Source organism: Balaenoptera borealis (genome assembly GCF_965194805.1).
Source record: "Balaenoptera borealis genome assembly, chromosome: 8".
Lineage (NCBI taxonomy): Eukaryota > Metazoa > Chordata > Mammalia > Artiodactyla > Balaenopteridae > Balaenoptera > Balaenoptera borealis.
This window is the reverse complement of record NC_138865.1, coordinates 32,061,214-32,085,726: the sequence shown is the minus strand read 5'-3', so window position 1 is coordinate 32,085,726 and position 24,513 is coordinate 32,061,214. Positions and strand designations below refer to the sequence as shown.

Below are 24,513 nucleotides of genomic sequence, written 5' to 3'. Positions count from 1 at the left end.
ATGTACTGCCCCTTTCTGTGGTGTTTCTGTCTAAGAGAGTATACATACCACCCAGTTGAACTCAGGTGTAGCCATGTAACTTACTCCGGCCAATAAAATGTGAGTGAAAATGCCATGTATAACTTCTGATAAGACACATTCCCCTCTGTTGCTGTTCCAGATGGGGCTGCTTCATCCATCTAGATCCAAGGTGAAGAGGACAGGAAACCAATCTAAAACTAACCAATGGAGGATATGAAACATAAATGAGAAACAAACCTTTGTTGTTGGAAGTCACTGAATTATTTGTTACATTGGATACTCCAGCATACCCCACATACCAAAGCATAGAAAACACTACATTCCACACATACACATGCTCACACACACATACATTCACACATACCTCCAAACTCCACCCATATAAACATACAATATATTAATACTCTGGAAAAATGCCTATCACACCCAGCTGGACTCAGAATAGATACAACCATTCAGCCCCCAAAATACACACACACACCCACATCCCCTCAAAACTCCCAAAATATGCATCCCCAACTCCCTATAGTTAAAAATACACACATCTAGAACCTTACATGACCCAAATACACATAGACACACCAATCCCCATCCCCAAATGCATATATATGTCATCCTAGCCTTCTCAAATACATGCATAAAACCTTCACAAGATATGAATTCACACATACCCTATCCCAGCAGAATTCAACATGTATTTCACATAGCCTCACCCTCCTCAGATACACATGCACTCTCCCTACAGTCTGAATATTCACATAAACCACCCAAACTCTAGCTTGCAACATAACCCACAGGAAACTTCACATATACCTTCATACATACCCTCAACCCCACCACAAACAAAAGATTTCAAGCTTCCTTAATGTATACATAGCCCCTCAAATCCCATTTTCACACACTGCCAACCTGAAGTGTGCACACAGACAGACACACTATCTTGAACACACACACACACAACTCCCACAACCTGAACATGCACATTTTTCTCCCACCCTCAGGATGAAAATTAAAATGGATGGAACTGGAGATTATCATACTAAGTTAAGTAAGACAGAGAAAGACAAATATCATATAATATCGCTTATTTGCAGAATCTAAAAGAATGACAAAAATGAACTTATTTACAGAACAGAAACAGACTCACAGACTTAGAGAATGAACTTATGGTTACCAGGGGGAAGGGTGGGGGGGAGGGATAGATTGGAAGCTTGGGATTGACATGTATACACTGTTATATTTAAAATAAAATACCTTTCCATGAATAAATAAAGAGTAATTCATAACTATTTAAAAAAAAAAGGATTCAAGGTGTATGGGGTGGACTCTGTAGAATACTGGCACCTGCAACCTAGATCCTGTCTCAGCAAAGTACCTACTTTACTGGTTGCTGATGTGCTGTTGGAAGACAGCTTTGGCTGCTGGTCCCTTAGGGTTGCTTTAGCTATACACAGTGCCCTGCCAATTTTTATCTCTCCCTGGATAGGCTTCATATCCAGTGGCCAAATCAAGCAAGGGACAAATCAGCCTGAAGACAATTCTATCAAGAATTAATTTTTAGCCCTATGACTGCACATTAGATCCAGTGAAACTGTTTGGGAACCTGAGTCTGATTTCTACTCAGCCCAATGATGCTCCCTTTTTTTTTTTTTCCCAGTTCTTTTTTAAAGAAAACATCCTGCTCACAAAACTCTGACGCAAAGACAATTCCAGGGAACCAAACTGAGGTAACATTTATTGTTTTTTTACAAACAAAAATTTTTAGAATGGCTTGTACCTTAGGTGTGTAGAATTTTTTCTATCTTTTTTCTTCTCATTTTGGTCTCCTTTCTGTCCCCAGCCATTTTTCCCTTTTTTTCTTTCTTTAGGTGTCCTAGTGGTCCTGAGTGACCCCTGCTGCAAGCGGTGGCCTCCCTTTCTAGGGTGTCCCAGTCAACTTTAGAGGGCCCAGGGTCCACCTCCAAGAGAGCAGTGGTTGTGGCATCCTGATTTTGTGACAGTGTGGTTTTGATTAGGAGACTTTTAGCATGCTAATGGGCAGCAGCACTTAGGAGATTCCAAGCAGGAGATCTGTAATTTCAAATCAGTTGATAAACCTCCTCAGCTATCTTAGGGGGAATGAGAATGAAGTGCTCCTTCTCTTTGACAAAGCTTCTTACCTTGACCAAACTCTATTAGGCTCCCCTAAACTTTCCAACTAGGCTTTCTTCTATATTCCTATCTGCATTGTCTGATTTTAGCAAGAATCTTGCCACATCAGTGTGGCCAGAATCCCCCAGCCTTGATATCTGATCACCCTGGATATCTAATTAGGTTCCTCATTCTCCACCACTCTCCTGGTGATGTCTGATTACCCAAGCCTGCCATTAGCAAGAATCCTGTTAGGTAAGCTTAGCCAGAAACCCCTTACCACTGATGTTCCTCTTAGTAGTTTTCCATCCACTGACCCACACGCTGCTCCTTGGGTATAAATCCCTACTTACCCATGCTATATTCAAAATTAAGCCCAGTCTCTCCACCTGCCACTTCAAGACCCTATTGCAGTGGTCCCTACAACCATCGTGATGGTCCCCCTTGAATAAAGTCTTACCCTTCTTTAACAAGCGTCATGAATAATTTTCTTGTTTAAAAGTTAGAATATTATTTTTTCTTTAACACCCTTTCCCTTTTTCATTAAACACTGAGCCACCAGTCTTCATCAATGGGATACCTTATACTCTACTGTATTGAAGTATGAAATGCAACAGAAGCAACTTAAGCAACAACAGAAAAATTTGCCTTCAAGCAAAATTTAAGCTCTTTTGTGTGCCATGGCTTCCATGAGAGCACCCCATGATGAACCCAGTGGGTTCCTATAGTGCACCTGAGACAGACACCTGGACTCTTTGCCAGGGACACCCTCTAAAAGGACAGGCCAATGCAATCTCTTACAGAATGGGGAGACTCAGTTGAGCAGTGACAAAGATTCTTTTTTTTTCTTTTTTTCTTTATTTTTATTTTTTTTATTAAAGTATAGTTGATTTACAATGTTGTATTAATTTCTGTGGTACAGCAAAATGATTCAGTCATATATATATATATATATATATACATTCTTTTTTATATTCTTTTCCATTATGGTTTATCATAGGATATTGAATATAGTTCTCTGTGCTATACAGTAGGACCTTGTTGTTTATCCATTCTATACATAATAGCTTACATCTGCTAACCCCAACCTTCCACTCCATCCCTCCCCCAACCCCCTCCCCCTCAGCAACCACAATTCTGTTCTCTATGTCTGTGAGTCTATTTCTGTTTTGTAGATAGGTTCATTTGTGTCATATTTTAGATTCCACATATAAGTGATATCATATGGTATTTGCCTTTCTGACTTACTTCACTTATTATGATAATCTCTAGTTGCAAAGATTCCTTTTTTAACCAAACTTTAGTCAGGCTCCTCTGAACCCTCTTCTCAACTAGGTCCTGACTTTGGGATTCTGTGTCCATCTTTGCATTGCCTAGTTTTATCAAGAATCCTGTCAAATCAGTTTAGCCAGAATCCTCCATATTTGATCACCCTTGATATATGACCAAATTCTTCCTCCCCCACCATCCTCCAAGTGATGTCTGATCACTCTGGCCTCCCTTCATCAAAAATTCTGCTAGATTAGTTTAGCAAAAAGTACTCCACCTTCCCAGTAATTTCTACCCACTGACCCCTCAACCTGCTCCTTGGCTATAAATCGCCACTTTTCCTTTTTGTGTTCATAGATGATCCCAGTCACTTTCCCCTATTGAAATAATATTGACGTCCATTCCAACAGTCCTGAATAAGGAGTTCCTTACTATCTATAATAAAAATCAGAATACTTTTTTTCTTTAACAGCAGCCTACAAGAAGTGACATCAACAAGAAGGTCGAATAAGTTGTCCCTCATCTTATCCCACTCTCAATAACAATTGGGCATCTGTCCATAGACAAAAGTGTTTTTGTGGGAGCTGTGGAATCCAGCACCAAACAACAAGTGGCCAGAGAGGAGTCTCACATACTTGTGTATCCAGTAATGGGCATACAGACCTTGGTCCAGCTGTGGACCCTGAAGTGGCCTGTGTTCCAGCTCCAGCTCCTCTTGGCCATGGTCCAAGAGCCCCTGGAGAACAGTGGCTTAGATAATCACCCACAATAAAAAAGTCTTTGTGAGAATCCAGGTTTCCAGTGAAGAAGCTCTGGCACACTGTTGGAGCAAAATAATCCAAGATTGAATACATTGGGGAAGATAAGAGGAACAATTAAGACTTTACCTGTGTCACCCCCTCCTCCAAAGAATCACAGTTTAAGGCAAAGAGAGAGCCCTTCTTGGCCCATGATTTCTCCCTTGGGGGAGAGTGAGGGTGTGTAAGTGAGCACTCCGCTTACCCTGCTGTGCAGGAAGCTCCCAAAGAAGAACATTATTTCTCTTGCCCCATCCAGAGTAACTGAGTCATGAGCTGCGTGACGGGGGGGTGGTGAGTAGGTAGCACATCAGCTAGGGCTCAGATGGTATCAAAGGGATGTGGATTCTACTAACCACACCACAGACTCCATTGGGAGACCCACCAACAATCTGCTGGACCACTCACCCATGTATTACCCCAATTGCCCCATGGGTATTTACAGTGCTACACACACATCACCCCCACACACTTCCACTCGTTGGTTGGCTCTCTGTGCAGTCTCCTAACAGTTTAGAGAACAGGGTTTTGCATATGTAGAAAGCCAGCCTGAGTCTGCAGACCTGAGAGAGACCCAGGTCTCTCTTAAGCATTTAGCACTGCTCTTGGGAAAGCAAAAGCCCAGCCTGGTGCATTGCAGGATTGAGGGAAGGCATACAAGCTTAATAATGTCACAAGAAGGAATAAGTGTGAAGCATACCCACAGATTGTCTAAGGAAGCCACAGAATCCCTAGCAGGGCTAACGGAAGGCATTTCTCAAAGACCAAAAGAAGTGACTGATAGTTCAGATGTGAAGACAGCAACACAAGTCTCCAAGGAACATGAAAACTCAAGGAAACATGATGGCACAAAAGGATCACAATGATCTTCCAATAACAAATCCCAAAGACATGGAGATATGTGATTTAGTTCATAAAGAATTCAAATTAGCTTTTTAAGGAAGCTCAGTGAGCTACAAGAAAACACAAAAAGACAATTCAAAAAATCAAGAAAACGAGATAGAAATCATAAAAAGAATCAAAATAAATTAAGGAGCTGAAGAATGCAATGAATGAAATGAAAAATGCAATAGAGCATCAACATCAGAATGGATCAAGCAGAGGATTATACGAAGTAGAAGACAGGACCATTGAAATTATCCAGTCAGAGGAGAAAAAAAACGAATATAGAATAAAAAAGAGTGAAGAAAGCCTACATGTATTTTGTGATACCATCAAGAGAAGTAACCTAATAATTATTATAGTCCCAGAGGAGAAGAGTGAGAAGGGGGCAGAAAGTTTATTTAAAGATATAATAGTAGATAACTTCCCAAATGTGGGAAGAAATTTGGCCATCCAAGTCCATGAAGCCCATAGGTACCCAAAGAAATTCGACTCTAAAAAGATCTCCTCCAAGACACATTATAATAAAACTGTCAAAACATCAGTTTTATTTTGTAGGTTGGGTTAGATTATATTTAGAGAGAATCTTAAAAGCAGCAAGAGAAAAGAAGCATATCACCTACAAGGGAACACCCAAAGGGCTATCATCAGATTTCTCAGCAGAAACAGACTAGGAGAGAGTGAGATGATAAATTCAAAGTGAAGAAAGAAAAAACTGCCAACAAAGAATACTTTATCCAGCAAAGATGTCCTTTAAAAATGAAGGAGATAAAGACTTCCCCAAACACACAAAAGCTGAGAAAACTCATCACCACTAGATCTGCCTTACAAGAAATGCTGAAAGGAGTTCTTCAAGCTGAAATGAAAGGATGCTAGTGAGTCACATGAAAACATATGAAAATATACAACACACTGGTAGAGATAAATATGTAGTCAAATTCAGGCCATTCTAACACTATAATATGGTAGCATATTAATGACTTCAACTCTAGTAAAAACACTATAATAATTTGTTAATGAACAAACAATATAAAAAGAGGTAAATTGTGACATTGAAAATATAAGAGAGGAAAAAGTAAAAGGATAGGATTTTATGAGATCAAACTTAAGTTTTTATCAGCTCAAAATAAACTTTTTATCTATAAGATGTTTTGTGTAAGCCTCATTGTAACTGCAAAGCAAACACCTACAGTAGATACACAAAAGATAAAGAGAATCACAGCATATATAATGGAAAATCATTTCACAAAGGAAGACAGCAAGAGAGGAAGAAAGGAACAAGGGAACTACAAAAGAGCAAGAAAATGTTAATAATATGGCATACCCAGACAACCCTCAGAATGGGAGAAAATATTTGCAAATGAAGCAACTGACAAAGGATTAATCTCCAAAATATACAAGCAGCTCATGCAGCTCAATATCAAAAAACAAACAACCCAATCCAAAAATGGGCAGAAGACCTAAATAGACATTTCTCCAAAGGAGACATACAGATTACCAACAAACACATGAAAAGATGCTCAACATCACTAATCATTAGAGATAATGCAAATCAAAACTACAATGAGGTATCACTTCGCACCATTCAGAATGGACATCACCAAAAAACCTAGAAACAATAAATGCTGGAGAGGGTGTGGAGAAAAGGGAATCCTCCTGCACTGTTGGTGAGAATATAAATTGATACAGTCACGATGGAGAACAGTATGGAGGTTCCTTAAAAAACTAAAAATAGAGCTACCATATGACCCAGCAATCCCACTACTGGGCATATACCCTGAGAAAACCATAATTCAAAAAGACACATGTACCACAGTGTTCATTGCAGCACTATTTACAATAGCCAGGACATCGAAGCCATCTAAATGTCCATTGACAGATGAATGAAGAAAGAAGATGTGGCACATATATACAATGAAATATTACTCAGCCGTAAAAAGGAACGAAATTGAGTTATTTGTAATGAGGTGGATGGACCTAGAGTCTGTCATACAGAGTGAAGTAAGTCAGAAGGAGAAAAACAAATACCATATGCTAATGCATATATATGGAATCTAATAAAACGGTACTGCTAAACCTAGTGGCAGGGCAGGAATAAAGATGCAGATGTAGAGAACAGACTTGAGGACATGGGTGGGGAGGAGAAGCTGGGATGAAGTGAGAGAGTAGCATTGACATATATACACTACTAAATGTAAAATGGATGGCTAGTGGAAAGTTGCTGCATAGCACAGGGAGATCAGCTCGATGCTTTGTGACCACCCAGAGGGGTGGGATAGGGAGGGTGGGAGGGAGGCTCAAGAGGGAGGAGGGGATATGGGGATATATGTATATATATATAGCTGATTCACTTTGTTGTACAGCAGAAACTAACACAACATTGTAAAGCAATTATACTTCAGTAAAGATGTTAAAAAAATGGCATATCCATCAAAATTACTCTAAATGTAAATGGATTAAATTATCCAATCAAAGACATATGCTGCTACAAGAGAATCACTTCAGCTTCAAGGATACATATAGACTGAAATTGAAGAGATGGAAAAAAGATATTTCATGCAAATGGAAAACAAAAGAAAGCAGGATAGCTATACTTATATTAGACAAAATAGACTGTAACATGAGACAAAGAAAAGTTTAAAAGCTGTAACAAGAAACAACAAGGACTTACTGTATAGCACAGGGAACTATATTCAATATCTTGTAGTAATCTATAATGGAAAATAATAAAATAAAAGAATATATATATATATATATATATATATATATCCAAATTACTTTGCTGTACACCTGAAACTAACACAATATTGTAAATCATTATTGTAAATCAACTATACTTCAATAAGAAAAAAAGCTGTAACAAGAGAAAAAGAAGGTCATTGTATAAAGATAGAGGCCAACTCACCAAGAGGATATAACAATCACAAATATATATGCGCCCAACTTAAATATATTAAGCAAATAATACAGATCAGAAGGGAGAAATAGACAATATAATTATAGTAGAGTGTGTCAATACACCACTTTCAACAAAGGATAGATTGTCCAGACAGAGAATCAGTAAGGAAATATACTTTATTTGATGGTCTATACTTTAGACCAAATGGACTTAATAGACATATATAGAACATTCCATCCAACAGCAGGAAATATACTTGCTTCTCAAACAAAAAAATGTCAACTTTACAGCTCAAGGAATTACAAAAAGAAGAACAAGCCAAATCTAAAGTTAGCAAAAGGAAGGACATAACAAGGTTCAGAGCAGAAATAAATGGCATATAGACCAGTAAAACAATAGGAAGATCAGTAAAACTAAGAAATGTTTTTAAAAAAATAAAATTGACAAACTTTTAGCTAGACTAAGAAAACGAAAAAGACTCAAATAGTTAGAAACGAAAGAGGAGACATTATAACACAATAAAACAGAAAATCAGATAACACAGAACAGATATCACAGAAAATCAAAGGATCAAAAGAGATTACTATGGATAATTATATGCCAGTGTTTTGTATAACCTAGAAGAAATAAATTCCTAGAAACATACAACCAACCAAGATGAAGGCATCTTGAATGAATGATGAAGACTTAGAAAATCTGAACAGACCAATTAACAAGTAGGGAGATTAAATCAGTAATCCAAAACCTCTCCAAAAGAAAAGCCCAGATTCCCCTGGTGAATTCTACCAATAATTTAAAGAATTAATGCCAATACTTCTCAAACTCTTACAAAAAAATTAAAGTGGAGGGAACAACCCAAACTCATTTTACAAGCCCACCATAACCCTGATACCAAAGCTAGTCATAGATACTACACGAAAAGAAAACTACAGGACAATTTCCCTGATGAATATAGATACAAAAATTCTCAAAATAAAATAGCAAATCAAATTCAACAATACATTAAAAGGATCATGCCCTATGATCAAGTGTGATTTATGTATGCCTGGGATGCAAGGATGGTTCAACATATGCAAATGAATAAATGTAATACATCACCTTACTAGAATGAAAGATAAAGTCAATGACCATATCAATAGATACAGACAAAGCATTTGAGAAAATTCAACATCTTTTCATGATTAAAAAAAAATACTCTTCACAAATTGAGTATAGAAGTAATAAAAATCATATATGAAAACTCACAGCTAACATCATCCTCAATGGTGAAAGTTTAAAAGCTCTTCCTCTAAGATTGGGAACAAGACAAGGACATCCACTCTCATCATTCCTATTTAACATAGTACTAGAAGTCCTCACCAGAGCAATTAAGCATGAAAAAGAAATAAAAGACATCCAAATTGGACAGGAAGAAGTAAGATTGTCTCTGTTTGTACATGATATGATCTTGTATATAGAAAAATCCTAAAGACTCCACCAAATAAGCTTGTTAGAACTAATAAACAAAGTTGCAGGATACAAAATCAACATACAAAAATTAGCTTTGTTTCTATACCCAAGCAACCAAATATCTGAAAAAGCTACAAAGAAAACAATCCTCTTTACAACAATATCAAAAACAATGAAATAATTTGGCAAAATTTACCAAGGGGGTGAAAGTTCTGTGCAGTGAAAATTACATGACATTGATAAAGGAAATTGAAGATGACACAAAATAAATGTGAAGAGATCCTATTTTCATGGGAAGGAAGAATAAAACTGTTAAAATTTCTGTGCTACCCAAAGCCATTTATAGATTCAGTGCCAGCCCTCTCAAAATTCCAATGGCATTTTTTACATAATTAGAAAAAATAATCCTAAAATTTGTTTGGAACCACAAAAGGCCCTGAATAGCCAAAGCAGTCCTGAGGAAGAAGAACAAAGTTGGAGGACTCACCCGTCCTGATTTCAAACTTTATCACAAAGCTATAGTAACCAAAACAGTATGGTACTGGCATCAACACAGATACCTATACCAATGGAACAAAATAGAGAGCCCAGAAATAAACCCACCCATATGTAGTCAATTAATTTATGACAAAGGAGATAAGCATATACAATGGGGAAAGGACAGTCTCTTCAATAAATGGTGTTGGATAACTGAACAGCCTCATGCAAAAAAAAAAACAAAAAATGAAACTGGACCGCTATCTTACACCATACATAAGTTTAACTCAAAATGGATTAAAGACTTGAAGTAAGACCTGAAACCATAACAACTCCTAGGAAAAAACATAGGCAGTAAGCTCCTTGACATTGGTCTTGGCGATGATTTTTTGGATTTGACACCAAAAGCAAAGGCAACAAAAACAAAAATAAATAAGTGGGACTACATCAAACTAAAAAGCTTTTACACAGCCAAATAAACAATCAACAAAATGCAAAGGCAGCCTACACAATGGGAGAAAATATTTGCAAACCATCTATCTGATAAGGAGTTAATATCCAAAATATATAAGGAACTCATACAACTAGCAAAAAAAGAAGTAATCTGATTAAAAAATGTGCAGATACCTGAATAGACAGTTTTCCATTTTGACAGTTTTCCAAAGAAGGCATACAAGTAGCCAACAGATACATGAAAGGTACTTAGTATCATTAATTAGTAGGGAGATACAAAAAAAAAAAAAAAAAGCCCACAGGGTATCACCTCATACCTACTAGAATGGCTATTATGGAAAAAAAAAAAAGAATGGCTATTATGAAGAATGTGGAGAAAAGGAAATCTTTGTGCACTGTTGGTGGGAATGTAAATTGGTACAACAACTATGGAAAACAGTATGGAGGTTCCTCAAAATAATTAAATATAGAACTATCATATGATACAGCAGTTCCACTTCTGGGTATTTTTCTGAAGAAAACAAGCATTAATTCAAAAAGACATACGCACCCTATGTTCATTGCTGCATTATTTATAATAGCCAAGATATGGGAACAACCAAAGTGTCCATCAACAGATGAATAGATAAAGAAGATGTGTTATATATACACAATGGAATGTTACTCACCATTAAAAAGAGAATGAAATCTTGCCATTTGTGACAACATAGATGGACCTAGAGGGTATAGGTGAAATAAGTGAAAATAAGTGAAATAAGTCAGACAGAGGAAGACATACTGTATGATTACACTTATATGTGGAATCTAAAAAATAAAACAAATGAACAAACAGAAGACAGAAACAGAGTTATAGATACAGAGAACAAACAGGTGGTTGCCAGAAGGGGATGTGGTGGGGGGGTTGAGTGAAATAGGTGAGGGAGATTAAGAGGTACAAACTTTCAGTTATGAAATAAATGAGTCATGGTGATGAAACATACAGCATGGGGAATATAGTTAGTATGTTGTAATATCTTTGTATGGTGACAAACAGTAGCTAGATTTATCCTGGTAATCATTTTGTAATGTATAGAAATATTGAATCACTGTGTTGTGCATCTGGAACTAACATAGTGTTGTAAGTCAATTATACTTCAATTTAAAATTTTTTAATTAAAAAATTAAAGTAACAAGTGTTGGCAAGGATGTGGAGAAAAGGGAACCCTTATGCACTGTTGGTGGGAACGTAAATTGGTATAACCACTATAGAAAACAATATGGAGGTTCCTCAAAAAATTAAAAATAGAACTACCATATGATTCAGCAATCCTACTTCAGGGTATTTATTGAAAGAAAATTAAATCACTATCTCAAAGAGATATCTGCACCCCTATGTTCATTGCAGCATTATTCACAATTGCCAGGACATGGAAACAAGTGTCCATCAATAGATGGATGGATAAAGAAAATGTGGTATGTATATACAATGAAATATTATTCAGCCATAAAAATGAAGGAAATCCTGCCATTTGAGACAACTAGATGGACCTTAAAGGCATTATGCTAAGTGAAATAAGTCAGAGAAAGACAAATACTATATAATGTCACTTATATGTGGAATCTAAAAACAGGACAAAATGACATAAAAAACAACAACAACAAAACTGAGCTCATAAATACAGAGAGCAGATTGATGGTTGGCAGAGGCAGAGGTTTTGGGTGGGTGAAATTGATGAAGGGGGTCAGAAGGTACAAACTTCCAGTTATTAAATAAATAAATCATGGGGATGTAATGTACAGCATGGTGACTATAGTTGATAATACTATATTGAATATTTGAAAGTTGATAAGAGAGTAGATCTTAAAAGTCCTCATCACAAGAAAAAAGTATTGTAACTGTGTATGGGGATCGATATTAACTAGACTTATTGTGGTTATCATTTCACAATATATACAAATATGGAATCATTATGTTGTACATCTGAAACTAATATAATGTAATAGCCAATTATAACTCAATTTAAAAAAGAAAATTAGTAAAATTCTCCTGTTAGGAAAAAAATGTGCTACTTAGGAACATTCCACATTGTTCAGGTTTTCTGCTCCCGACTAAAGTGGTCTGGAAGAACTATATATGTGTTGCTCATAATGAGGTTAAAAGGAATAAAATAACATAATCGAGGCTTAGGTGAAAATAATAGCTAAAACCGAAAGAGGGGGACATTAAACCTGTTATCTACGAATTCCAGAATTTTGAGGCTAGGAGTAAATGGGGCTCAAGTCACGTTGGGGAGAGTCACAAAGTCCCAAGTCTCTAAGGCATGTTTGGAGACCAGAGTTTCTAGTGAGCCATTCTTCATATGAATTCATACTGATTCTTAGAACCATGGATTCATCTGATTCATCAAATCATGAATGCATACTGATTCACAGAACCATGGATTCATCTGATTCATAGAACCATAAATTCACACTGATTGACAGAACCATAATTTCATACTGCTCTCTCTAATTCTAATCCAGCACCACAGAGTACATTATAGCCTTCTTCTTTTATTTGTAGTTTCTTTCTCCAACAGAGAGAACGTGGGTCTCATTATCCATAATATATTCACTCCTTACTCAATCCTAGAATACACATTAAAAAGTGTGGGGTACCACACCCTAATCCTTTTTTATTTTAATTATTTTTGAACACATAAAAATTAACATATTTCTAACTGTAAGAACAGTTAAACATTATACTCAAAGCAGTGTCCCTCTTCCTATTCCTATTCCTCTATTCCCATTTCCCCATCCTTTCCACTTGCCCCTTCCCATCTCCGTCATCTCATTAGTTTTTAGTTTATATTTTCTGTGGGGTTTTTTTGGCACACGTGTATATTTTCCTGTTTCCTGTCCTCTCTTGTATGAAAAGTAGACACTTCATGAGGAAGTTCTTATCCTTAAGTCTAATCTAATACCTAGACAAATGACAAAATCTCAATTATTTGGCAACTTCAACTGGATATGTAAAGAAATGACAAATAGCTTCAAAAACTAAACTGAACTATTGAATCTACTTTCTCTTTTTCTTTGTCCATAAACATTGTGGTCCTGATTTTGAGCACCTAAAGTCACTTACCATTAGACATAAGTGTAAGCACAGAATGGCAGCAGTCATCCTGATGCCATTCTGGTCTATTGAAATATTCATTCCTATTTCTAAACTAAGAATACATGCAAGCTTAAAAACTTCTTCTTATCAATAAATATAAGGGTTTGAGCTAAGTGGATCTCTGATGCCATTCAGCTCCAAGATTCTGTGAGTCTCTGCTCCCATGGTGCCATGGTTCTAATATTCCAAACCACAGGAGAATCATTTTACTGAGACATTTACAGGCAGTCCCACTCTCCTGGCTTGAACCCCCTCTGCCAGAGTTTGAACATGGGTGGAATGAGTTACACAATGAAGAAGAGCACCATAAAAACAGGAGATCCTGTATACCTGCGGAAGGCCCTTGTGTACAACCTTGGAGAGGAGAAGAGGACCAAGCTCCACATTCAAAAACTCCAGAAGGCTTTAAATATCTGGTTCAGGGAGATCGATAAAGAGAAAGCAGCCTTGAGGAAATTTTGGGGAAAGCTTCAGAAGACAACTGGCTATTTTCCTCAAATGTCCTTCTGGTGACCAGTGCCACTGTAGATGAGGAGCTCCTGGAAAAGTTTCAATACAAAACACATCTGTGTCTCCTTCTGTTATCTCTGTGTGACCCAAGAAAGCATTATTTAAAAACCACTGGGACAAGTCAAAAAAGAAAAAAGACTATAGAATTGAAGATAAAAATAGAATGTCTAGAAGAGAATCAACAGGTATCTCCTACAAAAGAGACACTAAGTCGTCGTTATTTCCAGATGATTCCGTATCTTTACAACTTGAAGTGGTAATATGCAGTGCATACATTATTTCCATTCAAACTTTCCTTGAGATCAGAATAAAGCTTAGCCATTGTAGAACTCTTTCTGATATTGATGGTGGAATATACATATTTGTCTTAATCCTGTTCTTTTCTCATTGATGTCATTTTCAATTATTTTCCTATAGTTTTAATAGCATGAATAACATTTGAGGCAAAAGTTAGTTTGAAAATAATGTTATAGTAGGAAAACCTTAGAATCTTGATTCTATAAGGGACCTTGATTCAGATCTAGGTTTTATCATGTATTACCTGTGTGATCCTGGATTTAGAAACTCTTTTCTTTTAATCAAGATAGAGATAAAAATACCTATATCAAAAGACTGCTTTAAGGATTAAATAAGACAGTATATGTACAGGGCATATTGCAGGTACCCCCAAATGGTAATAGCTAGTATTATAATTAATTTTGTTATAATTATTATTTTTATTACTATATAATGGAGCTCAGATTCTATGTCTAGCTCTTCTACTAACATCCTGGGTCACTAGACAAGTCTATTTCCATTCCTAGGCCTTGGTTTGTGCAAAGCTATAATGTGAGAACTGGACTAGATCATGTCTAAGGCCCCTTCCAGCTTTAAATTCTTTGAAACTAAAACTCCATAGTTCTACTTTGAAATGTGCTTACAGGACAAAGAAAGGATCCAGCAATCAGAACGCATGTCAAGGTGACTTATGGGTTTGGATATATATTCCTGTTTAGCCATGACTAATCTACCAATCTCATGTTTAAAGATACATGCTATTCAAATATATATTCTTAGCAGTCTCTCATGATATATTTGCTGGGTGACTGCAGACCAAATGCGACTCACTTCTTGAAAGTCCTTGGATTAAGTTCCATGTCTTTATTACTTGTTTAGGCTCTGCAGTCAAACAGACATGGGTTCTGCCAGATATTGCTGTTTAATACTAGGCAAGTTAGCTAATATATGTATACCTTCATGTATACCTTAAGTTGCTTAGATTTTTTAATTGTACAGTGGAAATAATAGTACTTGACTCAGAAGACTGTTGTGATGTCTTCTTGTGATATCACATATAAATCTGTTAGCACAATATCTAATATATTGTAAGCATTCATTACATGCAATTGCTGTGGTTACTATTACTGGGAATAGGCAACAAGTGGAGCTTCTGGGCTGAGAAATGACTTTATGGACGATCTCAACACTCATAGAGTGAGTCATTACTCTTGGATCTCAGGTATAATGATCTGCTTAGCTAGATTTAAACCACCTGCAGTAGAAATGTATACACGTGTATCCAAAAAAGCTGATACAGAGATAGAGATAGATAGAGATAGAGATAAACTCAAAGATTTAGAGGCTGATAAAAGACATGACCACAAGATAGCAGTAGCACACAATGAGCTTTATCTGGGCGGCAGTGCTTGATGGGTTGCATGAGAAGGGACGTCCCTCACAGCAGGAGGCCTGCTGGAGGCTGTGGCATGGGACCCCCACCCAGAAGAGAAACAGGGCAAAGGAACTCCTGCGTGAGAGGGGAACTGGAGAGGGGGCTTAAGTGTCTAGGTGATGTTGCTCAGCAGCAAGATGGGCGTGTACTCGTTTGCTTGGGCTACTGTGGCAAAACACTACAGGCCGGGTGGCTCGAACAACAGACGTTCATTCTCTCAGTTTTAGAGAGTGGGAGGTTCAGGTGTGTCAGCAGGCTGGTTTCTCCTGAGGCCTCTCTCCTTGGCTTGCAGATGGATATCTCCCTGTGTCCTCGCATGGGCTTTCCTCTGTGCAGGTCTGTGTTTGTGTCCTTATCTCCTCTTCTTGTAAGGATACCAGTCAGATTGGATTAGGTCTACCCTAATGAGCTCATTTTACTTTAATAACCTCACTGAAGACCATATCTCCAAATATAGTTACATTCTGAGGTGCTGAGGGTTAGGACTTCAACATATAAATCTGGGGGGACACGACTGAACTCATAACAGGGAGTTTCTGGATCAAAGAGCTCTGAAGAACAGCAGCAGTTTGGGGTCTTTTACAGCCCCAAGACTAGTCTTATCTATGGCTAGCACATGTTGGGTATAGTTTCACAGGTTTTATGAAGAAGACAGGCTATAAGTAGCTAAGAATGAGCTTATTTGGACTATATTTAAAGCAATTGGGGGCATTCCCTGGTTAGGACTCAGCACTTTCACTGCTGAGGGCCCAGGTTAGATCCCTGGTAGGGAAACTAAGATACCGCAAGATGCATGGTGGCGCGGCCAAAAAAAAAAAGGAATTCAATTTGTAAAAATTTGAGTTTGATACCATCACTCTTTGAGCTAGAGGTCTCAGCCTGCTGTTAAGAAGTAAACAGCATGGGACTTCCCTGGTGGCACAGTGGTTAAGAATCCGCCTGCCAATGCAGGGGACACGGTTTCGAGCTCTGGTCCGGGAAGATCCCACATGCCGCGGAGCAACTAAGCCTGTGAGCCACAACTACTGAGCCCAAGAGCCCCAACTACTGAAGCCTGAGCACCTAGAGCCTGTGCTCTGCAACGAAGAGTAGCCTCCCGCTCACCGCAACTAGAGAAAGCCCACGCACAGCAACAACTCAAGACCCAACGCAGCCAAATAAATAAATAGATAAAAAGAAAATATTAATAAATAAATACATAAATAAAAAGAAAGAAAAAAAAAGTAAACAGCATAGGGACCAATATACAGGGACATCTTTGGCTCATTTATACAATAATATATCCCCTGGCTCCATGTTGTTTTATAATCTAAGTTGTGTATAACTTTGTAATGTCTGAGTCTGCAGCCAGCAATAAAGCATTCTAAATGCCCCAAATCCTACAAGGGCATAAAGCCCATTTCAAAGCCCATTTTCAGCCAGTTGACCCACTTCGTGGGCGGAAGTCAGGAGAATAGATCAGAAAAGGAGAAGATTTTGACTTGTTCAATCAATTTAGTTAATAGAGTGACATTATGACTCCTTTGATACATGTCCCTGGCTATCTTTAAAACGTGGTAAGTGTTATGACTCACATGCAGCAAGATATGTGAGGAAGTGCACAGACACAAACACACTCCCATTTTAACAGCTAATAAATAATCTAGGGCTATGCAGTTGTCTAATGCCATGGTCCCTAAAGTACACTGAGATTCAGCCAAGAGTTCTAATCCCTGGGCCATTTGTTTCATTTCCGTGGATAATTCCTTGGACATGGCTATCTGTGTTTCTTTGTGAAGTGTCCCACACATATGCTGTTCTATTTCCAGAGTTAGTGAACCTAGAGTGATTAGTGCCAGGGGGACTATTAGCAGAGCTCGTTTGTGTCATTGGAGAGCTGTGGCTAGTGTGGCTTGTGAAAACAAGGACTTGGGATGTTCTGCTGCTGAGTAAAAATCTACTGGAATTTTCAGCCAAATTCAAGTGCAGGGAAAACTTTGCAGTGTTGGGTGGGAGGAAGCTTGTGATAGGGGAGACTATTTGATTCTCTTTCAGGTCCTCCAGCCTCCCTCTGCTGCCTATATGCTCTGTGTTTGTAGGAAAGGTATATTTGCACAGCTTAGTGCAATTCCAAGTGGTGTGAATAGGAGCATACAATGTCATGGTCGAACAGACTTGAATGTTCTCTACCTCACACTCAGCACCTGGGTCAACTAATGGGTTATGTGCTTAGCCCACCACTGTCTACACATTTATGTGGCAAGCCTCACATAAATTCGTTGGATGTTGATGCTGTTGTTGGATGTTAATGGTGAAGGGAAGAGGCTCATCTTGATGGGTGAGGTTTATAGGAGAGTTTGGCCGTTATGCTGTGTACTCAAATCAGGTTGTAGGAATCTAACCCAGCATGCAGTTAGATCTGCATACATATGTATTGCCGTGGCTAAGGCTGTATGCAGATTTGGTTTGGTGGGCAATTGTATATTCCTTCTCGTTCAGATTGGTGAGCATTAGTGATTGAGTTTCCTGCTGACTGCCATAATAAGTAGCATCAGTGTGTGCCCATGGACATGGGATAGGTTTCACAGATACTCTCAGCAGTCTGATAAAAAGTTAATTTAGACATGCACCAAATTAGTTCCTGAACCATGGGGCACTCACATATGGGATCCTCCCAAGTGGGCCAAATTATTTCTAAAAGCAGACATCAATTGTATTATACATTTGTCCCAATTCTATCCCTATTTATTACAAGTTTGCTGTGTTTCACTGTGGGACCCTCTGCCCCATGGTATCCAAACCTTCCTAGGGCAGACGTTAGAACAGCTTTCATAGTGGCCCCTTGGGAGGTGGTGTTGTGACTACACCAATAAATTTCCTCCCAGGTTAGCTTTGCTACTTGTCTTTTCATTATTGTTTCTATATTCTGTAAGGTGGGATTTTTAGGTTTTTTAAAAATTGAGATATAATTGACATATAATATTGTATTCACTTTAGGTGTACAGCATAATGATTTGATATATGTATATATTACAAAATGATAACCGCAATAAGTTTAGTTAACATCCATCACCACACATAGTTTACAATTCTTTTTCTTGTGATGAGAACTTCTAAGATCTACTGTCTTTACAACTTTCAAATATACAATATTGTTAGCTAAGTCATCATGCAGTAAATTACATTTCTAGGGCTTATTTATCTTATAACTTTCCAGTTTGTACTTTTTGACCACCTTCACCCAATTCCCCCACTCCCACCCCAACCCCCCACCTCAGGCAACCACGAATCTGTTTCCTGTTATCTATGAGTTCTGGGGTTTTTTTGATTTTTGATTTTGTTTTAGATTCCACATATAATTGAGATTATATAGCATTTGTCTTTCTCTGACTTATTTCATTTAGCATAATGCCCTTGAGGTCCATCCATGTTGTCGCAAATAGCAGAATTTCCTTCTTTTTTATGGCTGAATAATATTCCATTATACATATATTTATATTATATTATACTTCATATATATGTATGTATGTGTGTATGTATGTATGTGTGTGTATATATATATATATACACACATATACATACATATACATATATATCACATTTTCTTTATCCATTCATCCATGAATAGACACTTAGGTTGTTTTCATGTCCTGGCTATTGTGAATAATGCTGCAATGAACGTGGGGATGCAGGTATCTCTTTGATATAGTGATTTCATTTCCTTCAGATAAATACCCTGAAGTGAGATTGCTGGATCATATGGTAGTTCTATTTTTAATTTTTTGAGGAACCTTCATACTTTTTTTCCACAGAGGCTGTACCAATTTACATTTCCATCAACAGTATACAAGTTTTCCTTTTTCTTCACATCCTCACCAACATTTGTTATTTCTTGTCTTTTTGAGAAGAGCCATTCTAACAGGTGTCAGGTGCTATCTCTTTGTGGTTTTTATTTGCATTCTCCTGATGATTAATGATGTTGAGCACCTTTTCATATATCTGTTGGACAGTTGTATGTAATCTTTGGAAAACTGTATTCAGGTCCTCTGCCCATTTTAAAAATCAGATTATTTTTTATTTTGTTCTTGTTTCATATTACTTCATAGTGTTGTATGTATTCTTTATGTATTTTGAATATTAATCCCTTTTTAGATATGATTTGCAAGTATTTTCTCCCATCTTTTAGGTTGCCTTTTGATTTTGTTGATGGTTTCCTTTACTGTGCAGAAGCTTTTTAGTTTGATGTAGTCCCATTTGTTTATTTTTACTTTTAGTTCCCTTGCCTTTGTACTCAGATCCACAAAAACATTGCTAAGAGCTATGTGAAGGAAGTTACCTCCCATCTACGCTTTTTTCTAGGATTTTTATGGTTTCAGGTCTGATAGTCAAGTCTTTAATCCATTTTGAGTTAATTTTTGTGTATGGTGTAAGATAGTGTGGTCGAGCTTCATTCTTTTGCCTGTGGCTGTCCAGTTTTCCTGACACCATTACTGAAGAGACTATATTATCCCATTGTATATTCTTGATTCCTCTATCATCAGTTAACTGACAATATACGTGTGGGTTTATTTCTAGGCTCTCTATTCTGTTCAGTTGGTGCATGTGTCTATTTTTTTGCCAGTATCATACAGTCTTGATTATTAGAGCTTTGTACTATAGTTTGAAATCAGAAAAGCCTCTACCTTTGTTCTTTTCTCAAGATTGCTTTGGATACTCAGAGTCTTTTTGGTTTCATATAAATTTTAGGATTGTTTGTTCTATTTCTGTGAAAAAATAAACCATTGGATTTTGATTGTGTTGCACTGAATCTATAGATTTCTTTGGGTAGTAGGGACATTTTAACAATATTAATTCTTCCAATCCATGAGTATGATATACACTCCCATTTATTTGTGTCTTCTTTAATGTCTTTCATCAATTTCTTATAGTTTTCAGTGTACAGATCTTTCATCTTCTTGGATAAATTTATTCCTAGGTATTTTATTCTTTTTGATGCAATTGTAAATGGGATTGTTTTCTTAATTTCTCTTTCTTTTTTTTTTAAATTTATTTATTTATTTATTTATTTATTTATTTATTTATTTATTTATTTATTTATTTTTGGCTGTGTTGAGTCTTCGTTTCTGTGCGAAGACTTTCTCTAGTTGCAGTGAGCGGGGGCCACTCTTCATCGTGGTGCGCGGGCCTCTCACTGTCGCGGCCTCTCCTGTTGCGGAGCACAAGCTCCAGACGCACAGGCTCAGTAGTTGTGGCTCACGGGCCTAGTTGCTCCACGGCATATGGGATCTTCCCAGACCAGGGCTTGAACCCGTGTCCCCTGCATTGGCAGGCAGATTCTCAACCACTGCGCCACCAGGGAAGCGCTTAATTTCTCTTTCTGATAGCTAATTATTAGTGTATGGAAATGCAATGATTTTTGTATAATGATTTTGTATCCTGCAACTTTATTGAATTTGTTTATTCTAACAGTGTTTTGGTGGAGTCTTTAAGGTTTTCTAAATATAATATCATGTCATCTGCAAATAGAGACAGTTTTACTTCTTCTCTTCTGATTGGATGCCTTTATGTAGGTTTCTAAAATAAGGTCCCAGAACAATAACATTGGGCAGAAATTACCCTCAAATATTTCCCAAGTACTTATTAATGGTGGTTTTGATAGGTCTAGAAAATTCTGTAATAGCTGAAGCAAGTAGTTGGATAGAAAATTGTTGGTTAGAGAAACTCCCATGCAGAGAGCAGTTAGATTTCTCTATCAATATGATCAAATATGCTTTTCATGAGAATTGTCTGCTATAATACCCAAGAGATATGATTATTCACTGTGGGCAGCCAGTATTGCAATTATTGTAGAGCCCACCCCTACTGAGTGGTACATAAAATTTGCAGTTGGTATGTGAGGAGGTTAGGTTATGGAGCATTCTCAAGCCAGTTTCTAATTTCCTAGACATGCCTTAGCTTAGGTAACATTATATTGTACACATTGCCTTCCTTGAATATATTGATCAGTATCCAGGGAAGAGGTCCATGGTAACGTGCCCATGGCCACTTGGTTAGCGCAATTTCTTTCCACCTCAATAAATGAGGCTCATACTGGCGAAGGAGAGAGATCATTGTAAAGAATAGAAAGAGAGGCCAGGGCTTCCCTGGTGACGCAGTGGTTGAGACTCTGCCTGCTAATGCAGGGAACACGGGTTCGAGCCCTGGTCTGGGAGGATCCCACATGCCGTGGAGCAACTGGGCCCGTGAGCCACAACTACTGAGCCTGCGTGTCTGGAGCCTGTGCTCCGCAACAAGAGAGGCCACGATAGTGAGAGGCCCGCGCACCACGATGAGGAGTGGCCCCCGCTTGCCGCAACTGGAGAAGGCCCTCGCACAGAAACGAAGACCCAACACAGCCAAAAATAAATAATTTTTTAAAAAAACACCTGAAAAAAACCTGTCTATTGATCTTACCACTCCTTGCAATTATCACTTTCAAAGAAAAAAATAAAAGAAAGAGAGGCCAATAACTGTAAGGGTATACATTGTTGTCAGGGTTTATATTCATCATCATCTCAGGGATTAGCAGGAGGTATACTTTTATCTCCATAATCCCATAAGGTTCGTTGGTATAGTCTCTGAATTACAGAGTTTTTCATTTGATTGTACCAATCCCGAGCATCCTGGTTGTAATTTGAGTGCACACTATATCTGGGCATTTTTTAGATGAGACTCGATAGGTAATGGCCATTGATCTATTTTTTAATGGCACTAGTTAATAATAGTGGGTTTCATCTGATTTGAAGTTAAAGTTGGTCTATAGGGCTTAGAAGGCACCTATAAGTCACAAGTGGTATCACAGAGTCTAGCTTATCCAGAGGACTATTGCCAGCGGTAGTAGAGATAGGAGGAGGAGTGCCAGCCTCAGTGCTGATTGACCAACCCAAAGAGCCAATGGTGTGGTTCCCCCAGTCTAACCCATATTGTGTTTCTTTCTGTGATGTGAATGCCAAGGACATGGAGTGGGTGTGGATAGGAACTTCTCAGGTAAGGAAGGGACACAGCAATCGAGTAGAGATTAAAGCCTGAGGTTGTCTGCAGCCAGCTATAGGATAGTGATGGTCCCCTGAGTGTCATCCAAGTGCTAGTACCCAGTCTGAGGGTGATTAGTTACACCTCCTGGGTGTCAGGATCAGGTCCATGTTGGTTCCACAAAGTATGTGGGCAGCCTATCCAAGTGGTGTGGGTAGTTTGCTTGGCTCTCGCTGACGATGAGCAAACTCAGGCTGAGAATGGCCCCAGAGCCAGTGGTCCACATCAGGCTCTTATCAGGATCAAGGGGGAAGTGGTCAGGCTCTGTATTTTCTATGAGGGAGAAGGGAACGGTGCAGGTACTGAGCGGGATGTTCCTTTGCTGTGGGCAGCAACGTTAGAGCTACCATATCTGTGAAAACTGGTCATTGTGTTGTTTCTGATGCAGGTGTATACACCATTAGAGGCTGCAGCGTCTCTGTTGGTGGTTCCCTCAGTTGCTGTGAATTTAAATATGGTATAGTTATGCTATAGATTCCATGAATTTAATGTAATCAGGGAGTGTGGATTTAATGTAATCAGGAGAATGGGTAGCTTTTTTGACCACTTGGGAGACAGTTGTCCTCCAAGTTCTCTCAACAGCCCTTGTTTTAAAAGCCCTTTATGTATTTATGTGATACCTACCACTGTTATTTTGTAATGTCATTTCATAATGCTCATTATTGCATTTGCTTCATGGTGAAGTGGGAGGCTTGATCTGACTTTTTAGCTTGTGGCACTCCGAAAGGTTGTAAAAGCTGCTTTGTTTACACCTCAGTGACATTAGCAGAGGTTGATGCCTTGCATGGGTAAGGCAATAGAAGGCCTGTGTAGGTAACTACCATTGTTAAGGCAAATTCAGTGGCCCCTGCTGCTGCTGAGAGAGGCACAATGAAATTGATTTGCAAGTTCTGATGTGGCCCTTCTCTGCAAACTTTTCCTCTGATGTGGTAGGCCCAGTATCTAAATTTCTGGCATATGGTACAATACCCAGTGGCTTTTTGTAGATGCCTCTCTTTTGGGTCAGCTCATCTATTAACAATCCATTTTTGTCACTCCATGATGCCCAGATGCCCAAATTCCCTGATCTCTCACGTGCCCACTGGTAGAAGGGACAAAATTCTGGGACTTTCCTTCCTGTTTTGGTGGATTGGTTAGTTTGTCAGCTTTGTTGTTGTATTATGCCTCTTACATGTCTTGCTTAGTATGAGCCAGGATATGGTGCACCCAGCTTGGTAGAATGGGAACCAGTGTAGCTATTTTTCCCTCATATCTCTTTACCCCAAATGTCTTGGCCTTGTATTTTCCAGCCCTGATTTTGTCAAAGTCCCAATCAAGTACTTAGCCTGTTAGCCACCAACCAGGAACATATCTGTGAAAATACAAACCTTAAGAAAGTTTTTATCAAGGGAATACTCCATTGCTAGGAGTATTGCATATATGGAAATCGGAGTATTTGAATAGGGGAGACAGGCTGCAGCTGCCATTGTGTGGCTCCCTTAAACCCACTGTTCACTCCACTGGTAAAGAATGACTATTGGTTTTCTTGTTTTAAGAGTGCTGACCATCTTCCCTTTAGCCCCCCTTGGGCAAAGGGTGGAGGCATTTCTGCAGTTTCATCAAGTTAACCTGAGTGGCAGGATATGTGGCTGTTTCCTCGTAGAGCATAACACTACAGTAGGTATGAGTTCTGCCCAATGCTGTAGATACCATTTCCATTTTAACAAGGAGACTTCTGATTCAGATCCAC

The 24,513-nt window shown here is 38.2% G+C and overlaps 2 long non-coding RNA genes across 2 annotated transcripts in view; one reads left to right on the top strand and one right to left on the bottom strand.

Moving 5' to 3' along the window:
- LOC309632882 overlaps positions 1-4,186 on the top strand; it is a 57,576-nt gene extending 53,390 nt beyond the window's left edge. The window contains exons 4-5 of the long non-coding RNA XR_014247107.1: positions 1,679-1,748; positions 1,890-4,186. This is a non-coding gene — a long non-coding RNA (uncharacterized lncRNA). The remainder of the gene's footprint in view (positions 1-1,678; positions 1,749-1,889) is intronic.
- A 9-nt stretch (positions 4,187-4,195) lies between these two features.
- LOC309632883 overlaps positions 4,196-24,513 on the bottom strand; it is a 38,964-nt gene continuing 18,646 nt past the window's right edge. The window contains exons 2-3 of the long non-coding RNA XR_014247108.1: positions 7,771-7,810; positions 4,196-4,240 (exon numbers count right to left, since the gene is read on the bottom strand). This is a non-coding gene — a long non-coding RNA (uncharacterized lncRNA). The remainder of the gene's footprint in view (positions 4,241-7,770; positions 7,811-24,513) is intronic.